The 25798-nt window shown below is 41.5% G+C and overlaps 1 long non-coding RNA gene across 1 annotated transcript in view; it reads right to left on the reverse strand.

Moving 5' to 3' along the window:
- The window catches only part of LOC131423303 (uncharacterized), an 85080-nt gene that overhangs the window by 47547 nt on the left and 11735 nt on the right, over positions 1-25798 (reverse strand). The gene's annotated exons all lie outside the window — the stretch shown is intronic.

Consider the following 25798-nt stretch of genomic DNA (forward strand, 5'->3'; position numbering starts at 1 on the left):
CCCTGCACAAAACGAAACTCAAAGTGGATCAAAGACCTAGGTATTAGACCAGAGACCCTGTGCCTCATAGAAGAAAATGTAGGCCTAACTTTCCATCAGGTTGGCTTAGGAACTGACTTCCAACAAGACTCCTAAAGCACAAGTAAAATCAAGAATCAATAAATGGGATGGTAACAAACTAAAAAGCTTCTTCACAGCAAAGGAAACAATCAATCAATAATGTGAAGACAGAGCCTACAGAATGGGAGAAAAATCTCTGCCATCTGCACCTCAGATACAGCATTAATTTCCAGCATGTATAAAGAACTCAAGAAACTTAAAACCAAAAAAAAAAAAAACACAAATAACCCAATCAATAAATGGACAAAGGAACTAAATAGGCACTTCACAGAAGGAAAAATACAATCAATCAACCAATACATGAAAAAATGGTCAACATCTCTAGCAATTACAGAAATGCAAATTAAAACTACACTGAGATTCCATCTCACTCCAGTCAGAATGGCAGTTATCAACAATACAAGTAACAATAAATGTTGATGAGGTTGTAGAGAGAAAGGCAAACTCATACATTGCTGGTGGGACTGAAAATTGGTGCAACCACTCTGGAAAGCAATATACAGATTCCTCAGAAAACTTGGAATGGAACTTCCATTTGACCCAGTTATCTCACTCCTCGGTATATACCCAGAGGACTTAAAATTAGCATACTGATGCAGCTACATCAATGTTTAATAACAGCTCAATTCACAACAGCGAAGCTATGAAACCAACATAGGTGCCCTTCAACAAATAAATGGGTAAAGAAAATTATACATACAAACACACACACACACACACACACACACACAAACACACAAAAAAATGGAATATTACTCAACCATAAAGAAAAATAAAATTATGGCATTTGCCAGTAAATGAATGGAACTGGACACTATCATGCTAAGTGAAATAAGCCAAGTCCAGAAAAACAAAGGCCAAATGTTCTCTTTGATATGGGAATGCTAACACACAATAAGGGTGGAAGAGAACAGAAGTTCAATGGATTAGACAAAAGGGGAATGAAGGGAAGCAGGAAGGGAGTGGGGATGGGGAAAGAAAAGGCAGTAGAATGAATTAAACATAACTTTCCTATGTTCATATATGAATACACCACCATGTGTAACTCCACATCATCATGTACAACCACAAGAATGGGAAATTATACTCCATGTATGTGTATGTCAAAATACACTCTATTGTCATGTATATTTTAAAAAGAGCAAATAAAAGTTTTTATTAAATAAACAAATAACTATAAATAAATAAATAACTCATTCTCAATTAATTTCACTGTCTCACACTGACTTCACCTATTCAGAACAACTAGGCTACAAAGAGAAAAGGAAAACAGCATCATACAAGGAAAACCAGATTTCTAGTAAAACAAGGGGTTGCAGGGAATACGCTAAGAAAGAATAAAGGACATAGGGACATTTCTTGAAACAGAAGTAAAAAGAATGAGAGAAAGATAATGTGGTTAGAAGGCAGCAAATAGTAAGCAATAAGTAGCTAAAATATTTTGTCTGTCGGTTAAAGGAATGTGTGCATGGGAATAGTACAGGTGAAGGGAAGAGCTGGGTGAAGAAGGAAGTAAGAAGAAAATGAGATTAGCCCATTCACCGTCATTGTCTGTGACATCTCCAAAGGAGACAGAGTGGGAAGCAAAACACTTTACAAGCTGTGCCGAGATAAAAAGAGCCTTGTGCCTGGCAGAAAGAAGCTACTCTCATTGCATCCTTAATCCAATCTGCCCGCCTTGGGGAATGAATGATCTACACAACTGGATTTGCTCTTCTTCTTTGACATGCTTACCCATTACTGACACAACAATCACAAAGCACTACAATTGAGGTTCACAATATTAAAAATGTGCTAACAGAATCCTAGATAGATATGAAAGAAGCAGAGGTTGGGGGGGGAGACTGACAGACTAAAGAAAATAGAGACAAAATAAAGAACAGGTTTGTTTTTAAAATGCATATCTTACCTAACAGCAGTTCTACTCCTAATCTTATATCTTAGAGGAATTTATACATTTATGATAATAGTATTTATAATATCTGTATTTATATAAAGCTTACTGTGTTGCCAAGCACTACTATATATATAAAACCCTCTTGATTATGAGATAGATCATTCCATATCCCCATCTGACTGCTGAGGAAATGAGACAAGAGCTTAACCAATTTGCCATAGTTACATAGCTAGCATTTAAAAACAAGGAGCATAACTCAGAAGATTTTATTCATAACTAAGGGTACCACATATGGCTATGGTTTGATCATTGTCCAGAAATGCTCAGAGGGAGCCAGTGGTGCAGAAATCAAATCCACTTAATAACCCATGCATCTCTAGTTCAAAGCTACATCCACCTGAGTATAGTCATCCCTTGGTATCCTTGAGGAATTAGTTCCAGGACTCCCTCTCTCCATCACAGGTATCTAAATCCAAAGATGTTCAAGTCCCTTATATAAAATGGTATAGTACTTGCATATAACCTACATGCATCCTCCTGTATACTTTAAATCATCTCTAGGTTACTTATAATACCTAAGCTAAGTAGAATGGAGGGAGAAATCAATTAAGTGTAAGAAATTAAGTGTAAGGATACAGATATATCACCATGGTTGCTCAGTTTTCTAGGATGATAACAATAGCCAGGGTAGAAAGGAAGAGAATTGCCAAAGTCCTCACTGAATATAGTTATAGAGCAAAGAGATTAACCAAGGCAGGGAAATGAGGATGGAAAGAAGGTGGAATGTATGTGTATTAATGGAGGAGTGGCCATTGAAAGAAATCACAATGGTAAGCAAAAAAGCTTGCTCAGACCATTTCCATGCTATAACACAATGGAGGAAGAATGAGTACTCTGCCCTTGAAACTGCTGAAAGGATTATCACTCGGGGAAAATATGATTTCAGTTAAGACAAAGAGGTAGTTACATTAAAAATCCTATTGAAATTCTTTGTAATTCACTGACATAAAACTACATGTGCAATCAGAAAAGAGAAGATGATTTAGCAAGACACAAAAAAGAAGAGAAGCAAGAGGAGGAAGAAAAAGTGGAGAAGAGGAAGAATAAGAACAAGAACAACCACCAAGGGCGTATTACACTGGAAATAAAACAGACAATTGTGCCAAAAAGGAGGGAATGCTGAAGGATACCGTCACAATGCCGAAATTCAGATGATAAGTAAAATATTCAATCTTGGGAAATCAAGTTGGCACAGAGTAAAATGACCTAAGGGAGCAAATAAAAGAAATTTCAAATATCTTAAATAAAGAGACGACTGTGATTCAGGAAATGGTTTTGATTCTGGAAAACAGCTCTGAAAGAATCAATAGAGAGCAAGTCATATAGGAAGATACCTGAAGTTTATAGAATCCAAAATGGACCTAGGCAACAAGGAAAACACAATATACTGAGACTTAACTCCTTTTAAAGATAGAATTAGGGGGCTGGGGTTGTGGCTCAGCAGTAGAGCACTTGCCTAGCACATCTGAGGCCCTGGGTTTGATCCTCAGCACCACATAAAAATAATTAAATAAAATAAAAGATATTGTGTCCAACTACAACTAAAAAATAAATATTAAAAAAGATAGAATTAGAAAAAAATAAAGATAGGATTAGAAAAGTTACTAGATCAGAATGTGAAAAAGGAAACACAAGAATCCAAGATGAGAACAAGGATAATTTTTGGTGCTTTCTGACGTTCTCTTATCCCACTGTAAGGCTGGGAGAAACTCAGCCCTTTGAATTTTCTCTAACACTCATGACAAGACCACATTTTCTACTCCATACCACTGAAGGTCCTCTCTACAAAGCCTGCAGTCATCTTGGTGACACTAGGAAAAAGAGGCACATGTCTTCTCAGTTCTGAGATCTCCACAATTACAAAGAGGTTTGCTATGTACCCATTCACCACTCTTCACCTTAGTCTGGGATAGGACAGCCACACAAACATACCACTCTACTTTTTCTCTAAACTCCCCTCCACTCCCATTTAAGTGATATTTTTCCTATTCTGGATAGATGTGGAATAGAAAAAAAATGTTCTGCCCAATAGCATCTTTTTTCAAATTTTAATGTCTCGCACCTGCACTTTGCCTTTTGAATTTAAAAAGAAGAATGCTGACATCTTTGTTCTTGGTTCACCCACTTTGGACTGAGACCCTCAAAGTACACCCTGTAAGCCCAGATAGAGGCTGGGAAGGAATTCATTCATAGTAGGACTTTATTCATAGTACACAAATCTGGCCACAGTTGTTTTTGTAGCTCTAAAATATTTCACTTCCAAGTATCTCAATATTCAGTAAAATAAAATCATTCTAAAGTATAAAATAATTGCCATCAAATTCATCTTTGTTCTGTTGGCAGGAAAGAGATAGCAAGAATGCCAACTGACTGAAATGACAAAGGGACACGGGAGTAAAAAGTAACTCTTTATGATTAACCAGTTGATAAAAATCACCAAATATTCATGTTCTACCTCAATAACACACTACTCTTAGAATGAAAGTCCCACTGTGTTCGTAGAATGAGAGAGAAACAGAGAGTAAGAAGAGGATGGGAAAGAAGAGGGCTTTGTTAAGGCAATAACAACATTCATAATTTTTCCACGCTTCAGACTTGGTTATCCTCTCCTATAAAAGGGTAGAAGCAGAATTCTTTCAGATTTCTGTGCAGGCCTGAAAACACTGACACTTCCTTACTGAATCAGGGAATTCACATGTATATTCTACCAAAAATAATCCCACCTGCACCTGGCACCTCCCTCTGTAGAAACTAACATCTCCTGCAAGGAAGTCAGTCCTCACTCAACAAATTTGAACTTCCCTTCAAACCAATATCCTCAAATCACACCTTGCAAAGGTCATTCCCTAATGAAACATGGTTGCCTATCTGATTAGCAGCCTAAAATGGCAACTATTAAGTACTAATAGTTAATAACATTTATTAAGCAAATACTATGTATTAGCATTGCTCTATGGACTTCCTGTGTATTAATCCCCACACAAGCCTGTGAGGTATTATTCCTACCCTTTTATTTCAGATGAAAAAACTGAAAACCAGAGAAGTTAGCAGCTTTCCCAAAGATATATAGCTAGTAAGTGACAGAGCCAGGATTTGAACCCTAGTAGTCTTAACTCCAGGGGCCTATCCTCTTAACCATTATGTGACTCTCCCCCTTAGAAAGAGACCTAATATGATGGTATCATTTAGAAATATATAATTTACCATTTGCCTATGGCCTTGCCTCCCAACGACTTCTTACTCCCTAAATCTCACTGTTTATATTAGCTGTTTTCAGTCTTTACATCTAAAATGCAACAGGGTACATTGTGTTCTCTTGACATAATGGAATACAGAACAAATCTTCAGCAGGAATATAATCTTCACGTAAAATTCAGAAAGAGGCAGGTCCTACGCTCATACCATCATCAAGATTTACTTCCAAGTTTCCAGTGACATTAGCACTAACAGAATTCAAGCACTTGGAAGGTAGAATAAAGCAGGTTTGGAGAAATAAACTTAGTTTAGGGCATTCATTCATTCATTTTCAAACACTTTTAGAGCATTAGATACCTACTTTATACTGTGCTGGATTCTGGGCATTCAATAGAGAACCAGTCTAAGTTGTTGCCCTCTGGCAATATTCATGCTAGAGAAGACTGAGAATAAAAAGATAAACAATAAGTAAGAAACAGGATTCTGAGACTGGAGGAGGAAGCCCGGCACCAAGCCAGGCCAGACCAGACCGGAGGAGGAAGCCCAGCGCCAAGCCAGGCCTGACTGGAGGAGGAAGCCCAGTGCCAAGCCAGACCGGAGGAGGAAGCTCGACCCAGCCATGCGCGCTAGTCTGGAGGAAGCCCATCAACCCTTAAAACCCATCAAAGGGGGCGTGGCTACAAGCACAGTTCTGCGGCTGATCCAGGTACCCAGTTTCCAATTCCCCCATCCTTAGCTGCGACAACTCAAAATATTTCCCACAAGCTTTTGGGAGGTGTAGCTATCAACGCAAAACAACAACTGTACAGGCACCTGGTTTCCACCTCAGAGACTAGAGTAGGGAGGACACAGGTAGAAGCTCATATCCTTTCACACTGGCTATATCCAGAAACAGGATGCTGTGACAAAATTACCAAGGGAATCTCTTTTTTGTGGGACACTTTGGGATATAATAAATTTGAGATGCTCAAAGATATGCAGGTGCATATACAGGTCCTAATGACATGCTGTCATTATGCCTTGTGTCAGATTCCCAGGAACATCCAGTTAAAAATATCTCATGATGCTACAATGCAAACTTGTCAACCTGATGCTCCAGGCCCTGCTCCAGCGAGCCCTGCCCCTCTATCCTCTTACCACTGCCATTCCCAAACACACCCTCTCCATTTCATTTAGGCTAATTTTCTCATTGGCCCATATTAAGTTTACTCCCACCCTTTTCTCTCCCTTACACCTATCTTTCCTTCTACTTATCCTTCCAGACCAAGTAGCCCCCACCTTCCTCATTCTCTTCTACTGAGAATTACCAAGCTTCCCTCTCCTCTAAACTACTAGTTCCCAGATAATAAATTACCTAAAAATAAAGTATTCTGACCTTTGCTGCCATTTTACCTGTGCAATAACCCAAGACTTTAACACATGGCATCATAATCTCACAGCACCTGGGGGAAGTAAGAGAAAGGGATATGGCACAATTCCAGAATCCTCAGAGACAAAGGCGGAGAGAAATTACACAGGCTCAAAGAGGCAGCTTGAGGGTAAGGGGCACAATTCCCAAGTAGAGGAGTACAGAGTCTCCAATCAAGTAAAAAGACCCCAACAATGGAGAATACAGGTGACAATACAGCTTAAGAAGGGAACTAAGAATCCAGGTGAGATTGCTAATTGAGGAGTAGAGAGAAAAGCACAAGGCCAGTCTCATAAACTGGTCCAAGACAGGGTAAACTGGTCCGAGACAGAGTACAGGTAATAGAGACTTGTGACTTGGGGATAACTATTTGGACCAGATAGTGACTGGAAGCAAAAGGAACCCGGGAAAAAATTCAGGAATTTAGGAACCAAGAATGGATGACCAAGTTTAAGAACATGCCTTAATTCTAAGTTAACTTTTGGACTTATTTTGAGAAAAGTGAGAAGAATAGATGAAAGAAAAGAGATGAAGGTCAAAAATGTTTATGTACAGATCATTAGACCTTTAAGGGAATTGGCCATGTCTTATGCCTCACTTCTACCCTCCATAGCACTTAGCAAAATAAATATTTGCTGATTACATTTAAAAAAAAGATCACAGTTTGTATATTACCCAATGGAGGGTAAGTATGCCAAGATAACATGAGTTATCACTTAGCAGGCATGCATTGTGTAGGTTTACGAGAAAGTTCTCTCTCTTTGGCAATCAGAGTGGTAGTATTATCTGGTGAATGAACACAGGACTAAAAATGAAAACATAAAACTAGACCAGCTTTATTAACAACCTCTTAAAAGACCTTAAACAAGTCCCTTCACTTCCCTGAGCTTCAATTACTTCATCTATAAAGAGGTAAATATAACTGCTCCAACTTTTTCAAAGTATTTGGAACACTTTTCCTCTAGATTTCTGCTTAACCAACTTCATTCCCTTTTTGAATCCTAGTTTAAATCTTGCCTTCCTACTGAGGCCTATCCTAACTAACCTATCTAAAACTGTAACCTGCCCATCTCAATATGCCCACCAACACACTCTGATCTTTTTTTTTTTTTTTCTTAACACTTATGACATACTACCTAATTTGTTATCTTTATTTATGTTTGCTAGAATGTAAGCTCCATAAAGGCAAAGACCTCTGTCCTATTTGCTGATGTACTTCAAATTTCTGAATGATGTCTCAAACAGAATAAACAACCAATAAATATTTGTTGAATATACAAATTAATCTAATAACGGGTAAAATGTTATTAAAGAAAGATTAGGATAATAAACCACTTAAATTCTCCTTGAGGCCAAGATTTCCTGTTCACACCATCAAGCATTCAAATATCTCCGGGTACCCTGTACCATAATGTGGGATTGGTGTTCAAAAAAAAATTTTTTTTATTAGTTGTTCAAAACATTACAAAGCTCTTGACATATCATTAGATTCAAGTGGGTTATGAACTCCCATTTTTACCCCAAATACAGATTGCAGAATCACATCGGTTACACATCCACATTTGCAGAATACAACAGTCACTAATATGGCATCATGTAAAAATGTGGTGTTCAAAATTAGAGGAACCAAAGGGCAAGTACAATCACAGTGCTCTGGGGCCCCCTGCTGACAACGCTTAGTCACTACCCAAGCAATTAAACTGACAGGACTTTTCATAGGTGAATGGGATTATGAAGAATATCCACCTTCACCCAATGAGGACATTAAGGCTGAAGATAAAAAAAAAAAAAAAAAAAAGGAAGGAAGTTCCTGGAAATTTCTAAACTTTCCTGGAAGAGATAGCTAGAAGCACTAACCTCTTCTGAAGGATCATACAGCTTGTGTTTCCTAGAACTTACTGTCCACTTACCATGATAAGTTAAGCATACGCACCTCATGAGCTCTTTTCATGGGTCAGATACTATTTTTTTTTTTGGAGGGGGGGGGCTCACTGGGAATTGTAATCAGGGACACTCGACCCCTGAGCCACATCCTCAGCCCTATTTTGTTTTTTTAGACAGGGTCTCACTGAAGTGCTTAGCACCTCGCTAAATTGCTGAGGCTCCCTAAATTGCCTCCGCCTCCCTAGCCGCTGACCTGACAGGTGTGCCACCAGGCCGGGCATCAGATACCATTTTAAGCAACTTCGTGGTGGGTGTCCTTGTTTTGCGGTACTGGGGTCTGAACCGGGAGGGGGGGGGGGGCGTTTCACCACTGAACTATGTATCCCCAGCCCTTTTTATCTTTTTCTTTTCTTTTTTTTTTTTTTGAGACAACATCTCGCGCTAAATTGTGCAAGCTGGCCTTGAACGTGGGGCCCTGCTGCCCCCACCGCGTGAGGGGGCCCCAACCCGGCCACAGGTCGCGCTCGCTGCACCCCTCACCCCTCACGGATGGAGAAGCTCCCCTACCACCCTTTTCCCTTCGGACACTTCTTTTGGAAATAACTTATTTAAATAAATAAATCACTGAGGCAATCTTAACCAAAATGTTCACAAGAATCCTCGAGGCGCGGTGGGAACGCTGTCCGGGGAGCCGGGCCTGGCGCGGGGAGACCCCCGAAACCCCCCTCAGGAGACTCCGCCAGGCTTCAGCCTACTGACCTCCCAGGAACGACCTCGCTCCTGGGCTCTGGGTCCCGAAGTCCACCCCGTTTCATTTGGATGACTCCAGAAAATGGAGGATGCGTCCGGTCCCCACAGAGAGCCACCAGTGAGCCCAGTGAGAAGCGACTCGCTCAAGACCGCTCCAGTGGGAGTCCGTCTGCGGGCAGCGCGCGTCCCGGAAGTAGCTCTCTCTACTTCCTCCAGCACGACGCGAGAACGTGCACCGCGGCCTGCGGCCCGGCGGGAAGCCTGGGAACCTCCTGCTCACGCGTCCCGTACGCACTGCCTCGAGGGGCCCAGGGGATGAGAGGAAGACTGCCGGGCGGATCCTTTCTTCCTTCCCACAGCCGCACGGCCTCCGCCGCTTCCACGGAAAGGCCTGTACAGAGGAGCCGTGGTGCTGAGGGAAGATGCTCGCGTGCTGCGTGGCCCCGACCAGGCGGCAGTCCAGTGCTGCTAACGGAGAATGCGACACTGGCCCTGCGTGGACCTCTCTTGGTGGGCCAGCGCCCTGGAGGCCCTTCTCCGGCCTTTGCCCGGGTTAGGCATAGAAAAGGTCTTCCCTCGCGCTCCACGTGTCCATCCGTCCTCTCCAGGCCACGGGCGACTGCGCCCCCCGGTGGCCAGGTGGCGCCTCAGGCGCCTTGGTGCTCTGGACAGCCTTGATGAATGGAGTCCCGAACCGGGTTCAGGTGCTGGATGCGCTTTGTAAAAATGGTTAAGAATTCTTTGTCTTTTCTTTCTTCGTTTCTTTTCTTTTTTTTATTTCCTTCCTTCCCATTGAACCCAGGGGCGCTTAACTACTGAGACATCTGCAGCCCTTTTTTATATTTTATTTACAGACAGGGTCTCCCTGAATTGCTTAGGCTGGCTTTGAGCTTGCAGTCCTTCTGGGATTATAGGCGCAGTGCCACAATGCCTGGCTAGGAATGATCTATTCTTATATCTGTTTTATTTAAAAAAAAAAAAAAAAGACTACAACAAACAAAACAAACCCATAATCTCGAAGATTATTTGAATACAAGGCTAAGTTTTTGAGTAGTTGACATGGGTTTAAAGAAAATGTTAAATTCAGAATACAAAGATATTGCAAAATTTATGTAGGTGGTACTCAAAGGAATAACAGCAAACAGTTTAGCTATTGTGAATTGTGCTGCTATAAACATTGATGTGACTGTGTCGCTGTAGTATGCTGTTTTTAAGTCCTTTGGGTATAGTCTGAGAGAGGGATAGCTGGGTCAAATGATGGTTCCATTCAAACTGGAGCCAACCTAGATGCCCTTCAGTGGATGAATGGATTTAAAAAATGTGGCATATATACACAATGGAATTTTACTCAGCATTAAAAGAGAATAAAATCATGACGTTTGGAGGTAAATGGATGGCGTTGGAGAAGGTAATGCTAAGTGAAGTTAGCCAATAACCAAAAAAACAAATCCCTAATGTTTTCTCTGATATAAGGAGGATGACTCATAGTGGGATAGGGAGGGAGAGCATGGGAGGATTAGATGAATTCTAGATAGGGAAGAAGGGTGGGAGGGAAAGGGAGGGGGCAGGGGATTAGCAAGGATGGTGGAATGTGATGGTCATCATTATCCAAAGAATCAAATTAGGTGTCAACATACTTTATATATAAACAGAGATATGAAAAACTGTGGTATATTTGTGTAATAAGAATTGTAATGCAAAAAAGTACATGTATAAAGGCATGAATTGTCATGAACATACTCTATATACAAAGATATAAAAAATTTTACTCTATATGTGTAATAAGAATTGTAATGCATTCCGCTGTCGTGTATTTAAAAAAATAAAATCGATAAAACTAAAAAAAAAAAAAGGAATAACAGCAAACAAGACTGACAGTCTCACAAAGTCAATAGAAGGAATAGGTGGACATGATGGTTAATTTGTGTGTGTGAACTGTTAAACGTTTTTGAATGAGATTAATATTTGAATTTATGAAATAGGTGAAAGCAATTGCCCTCAGTGTGGATGGGCCTCATTCAATTAGTTGAAAGCCTGAATAGAACAAAAAGACTAGCCTCCCTGGGCAATAGGAGAATCTCCAACACACTCCCCTCGGATTTCATCTGCACCATTATTTCTCCTAGTTCTCTAGCCTGCTGGTCTCCAGTGCAGATTTTGGACACACCAGTTTCCATAATCACATGAGCCAGTTCCTTTTAATAAATCTCTTTGTAGATATACACATCCTATTGATTTGGTTTCTGTGGGAAATCCTGGCCTGAATACAAAGGGTAATTTCAAAGAGTCCTTTGTTTGACATTAAGTGTTTAGGAGAAGACTTGACTAAAACACGAAGCTCTGAAATGCTGAAGGTGTTACCCCATCACCTATCCACTGGGCAAACTCACCCTAGCTTGGGTGCTCATCTCTTCCTTCCCCTTCCCACCAGGTCCTAACAGCTGCTCACTTTTCCTGGACGGGAACAGTGTAATGTTATATAGATGGAGCTCAGGACCTAAATCAGGATATCTAGTGTACTGGTTCAGTCTCCTCACAGTTTGCAACATTAGTTTATCAAAGTTCCTCCCCACTCTCAAATTCTGTTATATCTATGTGATGAGAGGGTTCATAGATGATATCAAAAATCTTTTTTGGAGGTGAGCATCTTTTTCTCATTCCTGGTCTCTCTCTGCCATTTTCTTCATTTTGCCCCTGAAATGGTAGGATGACTTAACTGATTTTGTAAAAATAATTGGCTAGGCCCTGCCCTGCTTCTACTTGAGAACTGCAGAGATGATCTGTGCCTTGATAGGGGCCTATCCCTATTCACTGAACCTTCCTCAGGGAGCATGCCTCAGCCCAGGCCTACCGTGATTGGGTGGGTAAGTCCCCATGATTCTAGGGTCTAAAATGAGCAAGCTCTAGCTAATAGGCCTAGATTCACTGCCTGTTATTTAACCACTATTGTGGAAAAAGGTGGCATTTTGGCTACCATATTTTCTGTTTTATGTTTAAACTTGTTCAGAACAAAAGCAGGAAAATAAAGTAATGCTTTTTATTGAGCTCCTTTTCTAGCACCTTTTAATTCTTACATTAAATAAGACGATGAAAACATAATGAATAAATACATAATAATGGGCCAATTTAACTCTTTGTAGGATATGTACATCTTAGGAACATTGTAAGGCTGGGGATATAGCTTAGTTCTAGATAGTTGCCTAGCATGTGCAAGCCACTGGGTTTGGTCCCCAGAACTTAAAAAAAGAAAAGAAAAAAAACACTATAACTGCTCTGAGAAAATGAAAAACGGCAATGTTTTATGGTAAACATCATACAACTAAACTCCCCAATGGAAAGTATATTTTGAAGACCTTTTTAAAGATGCCTCAAGTAACACACGTGTCTGTCAATCAGTCAACAGTTTTTTAAAAAGTTAAAAACATAGATTACGAAGTTGAACCGTCTGGATTCAAATCCTGTCCATGTCCCTTACTAGCTGAGTGACCTTGAGTGGTTTTCAGTTTTTCCATCTACAAAATAAAGGTAATAGTAAGAACTTGAAAAACCTTGGTAAGCACCATAATTTCTGTTATGTGTCAGGCACTGTGTTAGTCCTAGATCTGAGGAATTTTGCCTCTAGATTAAAAATCTATGAAACCAAGAAAGAAAATTGATTGAAGAGTTTGTGGGAATAGTAAAATCAAATGTGAACATTTGGTCCAGTAACAAGGATAAATTCCTGGACAAACCTGACCTAGAAAACAGGATCAAGGTCATCTTCCCAGGATGAATGCCTAAGATTGACACCAGTTTGACTAACAACTTCCAAACCCAGGAAGTTTTTTGGACACCTGAAACAAGGTAAACAATGTACACGGGGCTTTGCTTCTGATAATACTGAACGCAATTCCTCCACCCTGCCACCAGGTGTCTACAGACACTCACACTTCCCCTCTAATACTATAAGCAACAAATATGGGAGCTGGAACTGAGACAAAAGTAACTGGCCACAGGGCACAGTTTGTTAGTGATGGACTCTGCACTGGCACCAGGTTCAGGTCACTGGTGAGTACTCAGCCCCAGAGTCTCGGTCGAGGAGAAGAAACAGATGTCATTACAGCTAAAGAGGAATCTTCTACTCCACCAGCAGAGGGGTTTAAATCCCACCTCAGTCTCCTGAGCCTCCTCCCCGAGGTCTGACACTTTTCACTGTTGAAAAGTCATGTGTGACTATGTCTTCAGATGTCAGTGCTGAAATTCTCGGCTTCTATTAGCAAGCCCAGATACACTTCTTCCTTGTGCCTTTGATGTCCCTCTCCCTGTGAATGCAGAAGCACCTTAGCACTGTTCAGTGTGAGCAGAGGTGTCATGTCACCAACTACAAGCATTCACCTCTCTCCCCCTTCTTAGTTCTAGCTGTCGACAAACCTAAAGGTAACTACATGCACCTTTTTTCCCCATAAGCACACTGTACTTGTAGCTCAGGCTCCACCATTAGCTACCAATCGTGCTTTGGTTTGCCCTACCACGGTGTATGTGTTTGTCTTGCTTATATGAATGCACTCCACCACCACTACTAGGTGGTAAGTTCCTTGAGGAAAGGGATTCTGCCCTCTATTCCTCCTAGCGCTACCCGGGGCAGCTTACACAAGGAATGCTTAACGCATTGACCTCAGTGGTGACAAACATCAGAAGTTTGTGTGCGTTCTGGATGATGGGGTTTATGTCCATGTTTCCTCTCTACCTACAAAACTGCTTTCTGGGAAACGGCATGTCTCCCTAGTGGCAACACTGACTCTGGCTGTAGACATGTCAGCAGTATGATGCATGGCACAGGACCCTAGATACTGGGTCAATATCAGGCTGAACAAATCTGAGGAAACAAAGGGAGACATGGGCACAGAAACTTCTAGAGCCTGAACATCCCCTGAGTCCCTACAGTGGTCCAGGAATGTCAGAAGCTGCCCTTGTCACGTCATCCAATCAGTCACTTGCCACCTAGATTCTGGCGTTCATTGTTCTCTGCACCAAGTCTCCCAAAATAAAGCCATCCCATCTTGTTCCATGGGAGCCCACCTCGTCATTTGCAGGCCAGTCCAGCCAAATCCTTGAAGCCCCCTACTTCTATGGAGAGCAGTCAGAATAGCGTCAGGACCCAGGACCACATTAGAAGCTAATAAGTGCCTGCTCCATACGTGTTCTGTATGTTCTGTGGCAGTCTAGTAGCTGAAAAGAGATCTCTTTAGAACCTGGTGAGTTTTCATTTACACTCTTGATCATAATAGCAGAAAAGAAAGACCACAGAGGAGGGGTCCAGAACAAAACACATAAAAATGCCAAATTTCGGGGCAACTCCATAAGCTGGTACCAATGATTAATGTAGAGACAGGGGTAATCCACCTCGGCTCCCGATATTCTGCCAAGATCATGCCTGGAGTATCTTAGATCCAAGATGATAGCATTGGATGGGACCGATACCCTCTTGTCTCCTTCCCACTTTCAGCCATTTTGCACATAATAAAAGCGAAGGCAGAGAGGGAAAGACATCTTCCCAACATCACATGGCTGATCAATGAAAGAACTGGGATGTGAGCCCAGTTTTTCTGACTCTCAGTACAAGGCGTTTCCACAGGTGCCTGGTGTCTTAGAGAGGCTCCGAGGCCAAAGAAACTTGTGAGATTTCAGCCAGGGGTTGCTCCCGAGAGAAAGCTGCAAAACTAGCATACAAAGTGGCGTCTAGCTCCAGGAAATAATCTGACTGAAATATTCCACTGGTAAGCTGATTGCTAAGAAGTCAGTTCACGGGTTCACCCAGGGGTCCTGAGGCTCCAGGGAGCTGATTCACACTAGCCACGATCAATATTCCCTGACTGGTAAGCCAGACACTAACATTCATGTTAAAGACTTTAGGTCTCATCACCAGGCCGGAACACTGGGACGTGTCTGTCACGGTGCAAAAGATCACTCTGACGCCCACACCATGTATCAGAAGTTTATAGGGGGAACAGAGAGTCGGGACAGGTAGTATTTTTCACTTTGAGAGATATTTTAAAATAAAGAATCAGAATGTCCTTTCCCTCATTATTACTAATGGAAATTTTAAACCCAAACTTCTCTCACTCTTTTCCCCCACTATGGTACTGGGGTTGAACCCAAGGACACTCTCCCACTGAGCTACATCCCCAGCCCTTTTTAAATTTTATTTATTTATTTACTTATTTATTTTCAATTTCCAGACATGGTCTCATTAAGTTGCCCAGGATGGCCTCAAATTTGGCAATCCTCCTGCCTCAGCCTTCCGGGTCCCTGTGCTACAGGTGTGAGCCACACCTTCAGCTCACTCTCCTTAACCACACGTTAAGACATCAAGTTTGTTGGCCCTTTTCACTCCAACATTCCCCAAACCACGTTAACAAGATTCTATACAACAGTTTCCAAGCCTGCAGACTGGTCTACCCTGATTTCAGATCAGGAGGACTGTTTCTAGGTGTTTCCTTACAGAGCCACTGTGAACTCACCCAACTGACCCCAAAGCATAGCTCAATAAATTCCCTCTGAGAAGGCTTCTCAATAAGTCAAGCAGCTAATCCTCCTCCAAAATATGTGACTTTTCATTAGCCTTGAAGAAGATTCCTGTGGGTCTTGTGTTCTCTTCCACACTTTTTCCTCTATTATTTTTAGCCTAGATCTTGAGTTTTTGGGACTCAGTTCTTTAGTGCCTAGAGAGGGACTGAACATTGAGGGGGCCCCCTTGCTCCCTGACCCCCCACCAAGATTAAACTCTGTTCAAATCCCTGCCTGAAGCCATTCAGCCTTCTCATCCCAAAGCATCTCAATTTTGCCACTGGCTCCAGCTCTGTCACAGGCCTTACTCTCCAGAACCATTTAGCAATGCCCTCTGGGTAAACTATCAGGCCCAAGGACACCTGGGTAAGATAAAGCTCCTCTTAAGGTTTTGCAGGGACCAGAACAAACAGGGCACAGTGATAACAGTAATGATACTGTAAACAATAAGATTAGCAACAAGAGTACTACTGGATGGTCTCTTGTCATTTATGAGCCAAGGGGAGGAGACAAGCCTTCTTCAGAGCAGGGTCTCCTTCCACTACTGTATGTGCCAAGCTCTCTGTGCCTAAGGCTTTTGCTGCACTGAGGGTAGCAGGAAGAGCCACAGTGACCTCTGTTATCTATACCCAGAGTGGACATCTAGAGCTCTGAGGCACAGCCAGCAGGCCTGCCAGGTACAGCTGAGCCATACTGGCATTCCAGGGCCAGGAAAGACAATAGAAGGAACTGTAACCTGTGCTGAGTGGTGGCCCTTGAAATCTATACAGAACAAAGGCCTTCCCAGATACAGTGCTCCCCAGAACTGACTGAGCCTGGGGTGGGGCGGGGGGGGGGGGGGCACTCAAAACTCTGGCAAAACTCCAGAGCCCTTCCCCAGGGCTCTTTTTTGTTCAACTTTGGCCCATCTCTGTCTATGTCTTCCCCAGAAGAGAACAAAGTAGGATCAGACAGACAGACAAGAGATGAGATAGAGTATCTGACTTCAGTCCACCAGATCAGAAGGTAACTGAAACTCTCCCCTCTTTGGAAGAAAGTAGTCTAAAGAGTATGCTTAAGTGCCTCTGGAAAGCCCAGGATTTGCCACCCTAAGTCTCCTGAAGGGCCTGTGAGTTTCTGGGTCTGTCTCTGTTTTTAGGTCAAAGCTAATAACAAGCAAAGAAGAACCTTCTCACAATGTGCCACTCCTCTTCACATCATTTATCACAGCTTGTGATTATTGTGTGTGTGTGTGTGTGTGTGTGTGGTGATTTTGATTATTAAATCAATCAAACAACACAGAGTCAGGAACAGAACCTGACCATGTATCCCCCAGGTACTTGGCAGAGAGTAAGTTCGCACAAATATTTGTTGCATAAACCAACATAGGAATGAGCGAGTGCAGCTCTGAGGGCTACGTTTTAGAAGAGGAGTTGACCCACAGCATATCCAGAGGTGGCAGCCAGGATCGTGAACGTCCAGGAGACCTTGTCCTAGGAAAAAAATTTGAAAGAACAGAAGCCACAGACACAGAGACGAGCAGAGAGAAAGGAAAGCCTGGCCAGCTGTCTGCTTATGTCACGTGGACGAAGGATCTCTAAGCCTCCATTCACATCGTTCCGGAAGGCCAAGTGGGCGTCAAGGAGCGGAGAGGTCAGGCAGATTGTAGCTCCACGAAGATGAATATCCCCCTAGCCCGGACTACCCGGGGATGGGTCAAGATCCTCCTGAGGAGGGCCTTGTCCACCAGAGGGAATGTCCAGGCAGAGGCTGGATGCTTCCCTTGGTATGTGGGGTGGGCAAGGATGGACCTCCTCCTTGTAAAAGGCTGACCACTGAGATTATTCCAAGTTTATTTTTCCTATGCCCAGGAGAACAAAAGGACAAGTTTTCTGTGATGTGAGACCCCAACCAAAATTATGAGAAAGGGAACATCTTCGTCACAATACTTTTCATTCATGAAACCTCTAAGAAGAAAAGAGAGGGAAAATCTAACTTTAGCCTCCCTCGCTAGCCTTTTCAGAAGATTTATTCCCTCTACTTGTAAGATTCCTAATGCTAATGCTTATCTTGGATACAAGAAAACTAAGAACTCACTCAAGGACGTTAATGCCTTGACGTGTCAATATATATTTTGAAAGAGGCTGCATCAAGAAAGCCATAGGCAAGTCTTATGGTAGGGCTTGCAACACAGAGGCATTAGAATGGGAAAATCTCCTTAGACATCAGTTGATCAACCACAAGGGCCCGGAACTTACCCTGTGTTCATCGTAGTGTTAGGCAGAGGGGAAAGGGCAGTGGATTCAGAGAGAGAAATCCTGGGTTCAAGTCCTAACTTAACTTATACTACGTGATCTTGATTAGTTACTTGCCTTCTCTGAACCCCATTATCTTCATTTGTAAAATAGAGTTGCTCATAATAAGTATCTCACAGCATCGAATGAGATACTACGTAGGAAAGTGCTTTATAAAAATGCCAAGTTCTATGTAGGTAGCATTATGGTGATGATTACTATTAGACATCCGTGGGAATACAAAGCAGTATAAACTAACCTTTCTGTCTTTAGATAGCTCCTCACACGGCAGACCTAACTCAGCTACTCTTATTCCTTGCTCTCCTTTTTGGAAACGACCACAGAAGGGCAGGAGTGGGGCACAGGGAAGGAGACACAGGAGCTCTGGCTTGGAGAAAGGAACCTGCCGAGTCTGGTCATGACCATTTCAGGAACGGAGCTTGTCCTCTGCTTCTGCTCTCTCCATCCCTGCTTCAGAGACAGGCAGCTCCCAGGGAAACAAAACCACCACTGGACCAACTCAGGAAGCTGACCTCTGGAGTTTCCTTATTACAAATACAGTGTTTCATAATCATATTGCATAAAACTGACTCAGAGCAATTTAAAACTGATTTTCACAACGACCTGGTGGCCTCACTCTTCCCTAGTAACGAGGCAGTACAAAAGGAAGTCAGCTGAACTGCAGGACTAAGGGTTTAGCTGAGATTCAAAATTACATTTCCTGATAAAAAAAAATACATATAAAAAGTGGAATCCGATAGTTATTGACTGACGGTCTGTATGTCTGTCTGCATACTCATTTGTTTGTTGTTCTGGTATAGATTAAATCAGGCAAACTTGTTGTAAAAAACACCTAATGAAAATCTGAGGTATTTGTGAGTCAAGGATATCACATAGGCACTTATATATAATAGGAAATTATATATTTGACAAATCCAAAATATACAGATAATAATAATCAAATTATTATTATTTATTTGATTATTATTATTGTAATACAGATCTAATAATAAGAAAAATAAAATTTTTTTGACGGGGAGGGTAACATTTCAACTAATTGGAGTCCAATGTTATCCTCTATCACAAAAATCTATTACAAGGGCTAGGGTTGTAGCTCAGAGGTAGAGAGGTCACCTAGCACGTATGAGGCACTGGTTTTGATCCTCAGCACCACATAAAGTAAAATAAAGACACTGTGTCCACCTATAACTAAAAAACAAGTATTAAAAAATCTATTTTACAAATATTCATCTATTGATGCTGATGTATAATGAGATTTTGTACATTCCTTTTCTTAAATGCCTTTTCACACAGATACTGCTAAATACTGATATCCAAGACATGATTTTAATTGAACATGTTCATCATGTCGAAGATACTGAATAGAATTCTACTAAATTCTACATTTCTTGATGCTTGCCTTATAACATTACATTAAAGACTAATCATTCCCAGTGAAAGGTTAGGGGAAAACTCTTTAATTCCATGGTTAAATAGATTTTGGAATATGGAAATTTCCTCTGTACTTGTACTGTTATCCAAATAATGCTGTTGGAACTGTAGTTTGATTTCAGAAAATACATGAATTACAAATATATATGGGAATATATATCCTGCTTCCTACTAATATAACTTTTGACAGCACAGGAGTTTTGACATTGCTTGTGATTTAAACAATATTAGTCATCCTTGAAACAACATGAGCTTCACATTTAGGCACTGTTATGCCTTGTAATTATAGATTAAATTCATTAAACACTGTCAAGTCGGTCACAAAAATTAACTTCCAAAGCCATTCAGTGTTCAAACATAGTCAATGGGGGTGATTCATCTTACTAAAAGAAAAAATTCTATCTCAATCATGAGCTCCAAACAATAACAATAAAACTTTACCACGGTAAGCCATTAAGCCATGGTGTGGAAGGGGAAGTGAAGATATATAACTTCTAGTTCTGATTGGACTAAAAAGTCATAAAACTGACACTCATAAAATCACAAGAACCAAAGAAGTTCAACATTACCACCACTGGTTCAATAACATATGAAAGATCTAATTGTTTTCTTCAAGTACTTGGCTACTTTGGCTAAGAGCAGTGACTCTTCCTTTTGGCCTGCAGATACCCTGTGGGTAACTGCAAGCAGGATAAAGCTTGGCTTATCTGTCTTTGTTTTAGATCTGCCCTTGCTATCACCTTAAATTCTGCAACCTGCTAGCTAAACATGTAGGCACATTAATCATTTAAGGAGCGTTCACCTAAAAACAGATGGTACAACTTTACCTATCTCATCCCCCTTCAAGACTGAGGCAAGATTTGCAGCATCCTGTGTCAGACCCCCTTGGAAAGGGTTCAGTTGTTGTCCTTCACCTTAAGGGAAGAGTGAGAGGCAGGCACATCATCCCACAGAGGTACTGCCCCTAAGAAGGAGCAACCAGCTCATGGAAACCTAATTGCCCCCTTCCAGGGTCACAGTTCTCATAGATAAACACCCAACATTCAAAGTGTATGGAAAGTGGGGAAATATGACAGTGGTCCCCTGTATGCTTTGAATATATATCCCTTGCTTCTCTGTCAAAAAGAAAAAGGGATAAGGACTTCTCCAGAGCTACATCACAGAATCAGAATTGAGAAAATGATCATCCCAGATCACAATTTGACCTAGACTGCTTAATTATGCATACCTCCTTCCCCCAATTTTACTTCTGTTTAAACCTAAAGCTCATTTGAGCATCCCTGAGATTCTGGGTCTCACTTTGTCTTCCTCATATGGCCATATTGATTAAAAGTTTCTCTTCTGCTTTGCTCTATTTCGTTTTCAGTTTGGTAAGCCCTGGTGGTCAGACCTAGTTTACCTGGACTCCCAGAGCCAGGCCTCTGGTCTAGCTAGGACTTTGATAACCACCTACTAGAGAATAACGCAATGAAGAATCAGAGGCTTTAAACAATACATTTTCGCAAGCTTTGGAAAATTTTCCATTTAGACTTTTTCTTTTTCACGTGTATTTTAGTAATTGTTATAATAGATCTTAATGGATCTTACTTCAGAAAAGTAGCATTTTCTCTACTTTGAAAATATTTGCATGTAGTTGTTCCACACAGACTATCTATAGAAGCTATTTCTTTGGTCACTTCAAATTTAGCATTGACTACCTGAAAAAACAATGAGTAGTATCAGAAAGATCTGTAAACTTGCCAAGAAGAAAATAAAATCACCCAAAACCATTTGCCTTATTAATCAATTGACAATTGATGGTGCTCCCAATGTCCCTTCTTACTCTTTGTTAGTGGTCAAAAACAAGTTTATTTTCTGTGAACCCACTTCTTCAGTGGCTGCAATAGAATATGATTTAATAAATTCACCATTGGCAAACAGCTTTCTTTGCTTGGCTAACAAATGAACAAACCAGAAACTTATTTTGATTGATTGCAGTCTTGTTTTGACTTTTTTGTATAGAAATTCTGCTGTGATTTCATTGTAAATTTCTTATTTTTTCTGATCATTGTTTCCTGTGAACTGGGAACTTTGTAACAAGGGCTTACACTTGTCTGGCAATGTCAGAATATTATATTGTAGTATACATTGTTTTAGCACAGCTTTAGTATCATTGCATAATAAGCATAATGCTTTTCTACCTAATCTGTAACAACAGAAGTACTTTTCTGTGTCTTAAAAGTATGACATTTGAAGTCCACTTTCTTCTTTTTTGTTTTGACGTGATGGGCATGTGCTGGTAATAAAAAAAAAATGTATGGTTCAGCAATAAATGTGACACTCTCAACAATATCAAGCTAAAACCTCAGCATTGCAGTTTATATCACATCCCACTGCAATGTGAAGCCATTGTTACAGGGGGCCTGCCATAGGCTATAGGGTACATAATGAATGAGCATGGCTATGTCCCAGTAAAAGTTTAATGCACACTAAAATTCGAATTTCATATGACTTTTATGAGTCACAGAATATCGTTCTTCTTTTGATTTTCTGACAAACAGTAAAAATGTAAAATCATTCTTAGCTTGTAGACTTTATAAAAGCAGCCAGCAAAAATGTGGGGAAAATATTTAATTTTTTTTAAAAAATAAAAACTGAAGTTAAATTTTTTTTTTTTTTTTTTTTTTTTTTTTACAAAGTGGTCAATGGGCTTGATAGGGTCCACAGGCCATAGTTTCCCAACCTTTGAATTAGATGGTTGCATTTCCTTAAATGTTTTAGTTGTAGTTGAGACTTGGAGTCAGGGAAATGGGCCAAATGACTTCTAACTTCCCCACTGATCAGAGAATCTATTGCACGTGTCACAGACCATGGGCACAGTAAGGCAATCAAGATCCTCACTGGCTGAGCACTGGTATCCAGCATGCTGGGGCAGCACAGGAGGGCAGGAGCTGGTAGATGCAAGAAAGAAAACAAAGGATCTGCTCTCCAGCAGCTTGCATTCAAGATCAGAAGATTAGACTTCCATGTGGTGACATTAAGAGAATAGGCAGTTTTAAAATACACCTTTAACACTGTCTAATGTCTACTGAATATAGTTGGCAGCAAGTAAATATTCAGTGAAGGAAGCAGCAAGTAAATAATAAAAAAAAATGTTGCTCTCTCTAAATGTAATAGAAGCTCAGTATGGGCAGCAACAATTAAGCCCCTATTTTCTGGGCTCTGATTGCCTGACTCAGATCTTACTACTGTTATTTATTGTCTTTATGACAAATTATTTTATAACTTTTAGCCTTAATTTTCTCATCTATAAATTATGAGTGAATAATAGCCATCTCGTAAGCACTTTATAGGCATCAGGTGAGATAACAGGTGTAAAGCAATAAGCATAGAGTCTAAAAAGCTCCGTGAACATTAACTGAAAGTATTGTTATTAAAGAAAGGGAGATCCGTGGGAGCCCGAGGAATTGGAGAAGTTTTCATGGAGGAACTAGGTCTTTAAAGAACATGGGTAAGGAAGAATAGAAAGGAGAGTGCAGGCAGCAGATCAGACACGAATGTGGGGACTTTGTTAGAGGGGGTTAGGTTTCCTGGTGAACCAGCTTCGAGACCAATGCTGGAGAGACTAGGGAGTAAGGGAAGGGCTGGTTCATGGTGACCTTGCAGGAAACCAAAAGGAACCCTCTAAACTGATGGTCCAGCTACTGCCATGGGCATGTCCACGGAGGGCCACAGAACCAAGGAGACAACCCTGGAGGCCTCTGGGGGGCTTGCTAGATGTACAAGTCACCCTTATCATTGCCATCGGTGGCAGCGGCCAACGTTTATTGAGCAGGGCATCGTGCCACAGTTTACTGTAGATGGTAAATTATGCAACATACACAACTCCATAGGTCTCAGGGGACTGGGATTCTGATCTCAACACTGCCTAGCCATGTGTCATATACACTGTGGGCCTCCATTTCCGTGTTACAAACAAATCAAATTTGATACTGTTATTTTCAAGCAGTTTAACTGCAGAAATCTTTCCTCAAAGCCAAGCTTAAAATGTTTTACAGATTAAAAAACAATAGTTGAATGGGTATAAGCAGCAGAGTTCTACCACCAGGTCCCTTCCCTCAGTCCCTGACAGTTGCCAAGGAACATAGTTTGAAAACCATTTAGTTAGAGATAGGCAGTATGGTCTGTCCCAGCTTGAGGATTCTCTATAGAGGTAAATATTTCTCTAAACCAAAGAAGCCTATGAAAGATAGGATGTGTCCCTGTAAGGGAGAGAAATCACCTCTACATCACTACTTTCCCCTTAGTTCATTCTTTTTTTTTTTGGTACCGGGGATTGAATTTAGGGGCATTCAACCACTGAGGCACATCCCCAGCCCTATTTGTATTTTATTTAGAGACAGGGTCTCACTAAGTTGCTTAATGCCTCGCCATTGCTGAGGCTGGCTTTGAACTTGTGATCCTTCTGCCTCAGCCTCCAAAGCCACTGGGATTATAGGTGTGCACCACTGTAACCAGTTCCTTAGTTCTTATGTGGATTCTTCAACTGGATCTAGGAATCAAATTAATGTAGGAGTTGATTAACAAGAGAAAAGCATTAAAATGGTATTAATTTTACATGTACATGGTGTCTTTACAATGTTGTGAAAGTCCCAATAGGTGTTTAAGGCATACTGCTTTTATACTTTTTACATTAAAATATATATATATATATATATATATATATATATATATATATATACTTTTAGCCTGGCATGGTAGCTCATTCCTGTAATCCCAGGGACCCAGGAGGCTGAGACAGAAGAATCACAAGTTCAAGGGCCTCAGCAACTTAGCAAGGCCCTAGACAACTTAGACCTGTCTCAAAATAAAAAAAAACTGGGGGCTGGGGATGTGTCTGGGGGCTGGGGATGTGGGTCAGTGGTTAAGTGCCCCCAGCCCCCAGTACAAAAAAAAAACCCAATACTGTTGTGAAAGAGTGACAGGACCTATAGACTTCTAGACTAGGGCAGTGAATTGTAGGGATGTTACTAAGAGAATGGGAACGGAGTAGAAACTAGTGGAAGATAAAGTTTATTTACTCAGGTTTGTTGCAGCCCTAATTACCAGTGTCTGGTGGTCAAGGCTGTTGCCGGGCTTTGACATGCAAGGAACATCCCTTCCCAAAGAATCTTTATGGTTTGCTGCATGTCGGGAAATACAGGTCAAATGGCCTTTTCCAAAGCTCCTCAAGTGATTAAAATAACGAAGACTTCAACACCCCAATTAGTAATGTCCCACCTTACAAGATGGCCCATCTTTGACTCACCCCCAAGTTCAGTCCCGGGAGAGATCAAAGAATAGCTGCAGACATGTGGTTGTTGTAGACACTGAGGGGTGGGTAGATTTAAAGAAATCGGGAGGAGAATGGAACATTTTAGAGAGGACTACCACCGGAGTAGAGGTGTGGAAGTGGTCCCAGGGCTCGGCATAGAGACCATTTTAACTAGAGCTGGGAGTCTGGGAGGGAAGGTGGAATTAGATGATGAAGACTCAGACAAGCCCAGGCCCCTGGTGCCCACCCGGATCAGTGAGGTGGTGCAGGCTCTTTTGTGACAAGGAACCAGAGGGATCTTGAAGAGTCTCTGGCTGGGGATGGTCATCAGCAAACTTTCTTGACACCTGTGATACCCCTTACAAGTTCATCAGGTGCCAGACGCCTGAGCTCTGTTGTCGGGAGGCCCCATCAGGGAGAGAGGTGGGCTCCAAAAATTGTTTGCAGGCCCAAGGAGAAACAGAGCCATTGCCACAGGGAAATCGGAGGCTTAGCCATGCATTGCGTCGGGTAATTTAGGAGGAGCTAAAAGCCTTTAAACTACACCCTATGCTTCATTCCAAAATGTCACTGATCCTCTGTAACATTCTGGCATTCTTGAGAACGTGTGGGTGGCAGCAGCTATTATCCTCATTAAACTGGGAAGTAAAGGCCAAGGAGGACTCAGTCACGATGCCTAACACAACCAGAAATGTGAGATGAGGAAGGAGTTGAAATCTGGAGAGACACTCAACAAAGGAAGGAATGCATAGAAGCCAAACAGCAAAGAACTTAAAAGGAAGACAGCCACAAGCTCAGGCTTCCTTCCCAGCCAGCAAGACGCCCCTGAGCCCCTCTAGGTCGGATGGCACCCAGTTCTGAACCGCCACCCATCTAACCGTCCCAGCACAGTGCTCCACATACGATTGGGTTTCCACTTA

Source organism: Marmota monax, unplaced genomic scaffold (assembly GCF_021218885.2).
Source record: "Marmota monax isolate L192 unplaced genomic scaffold, Marmota_monax_Labrador192_F-V1.1 WCK01_AAM20220418_F8-fsc00108, whole genome shotgun sequence".
Lineage (NCBI taxonomy): Eukaryota > Metazoa > Chordata > Mammalia > Rodentia > Sciuridae > Marmota > Marmota monax.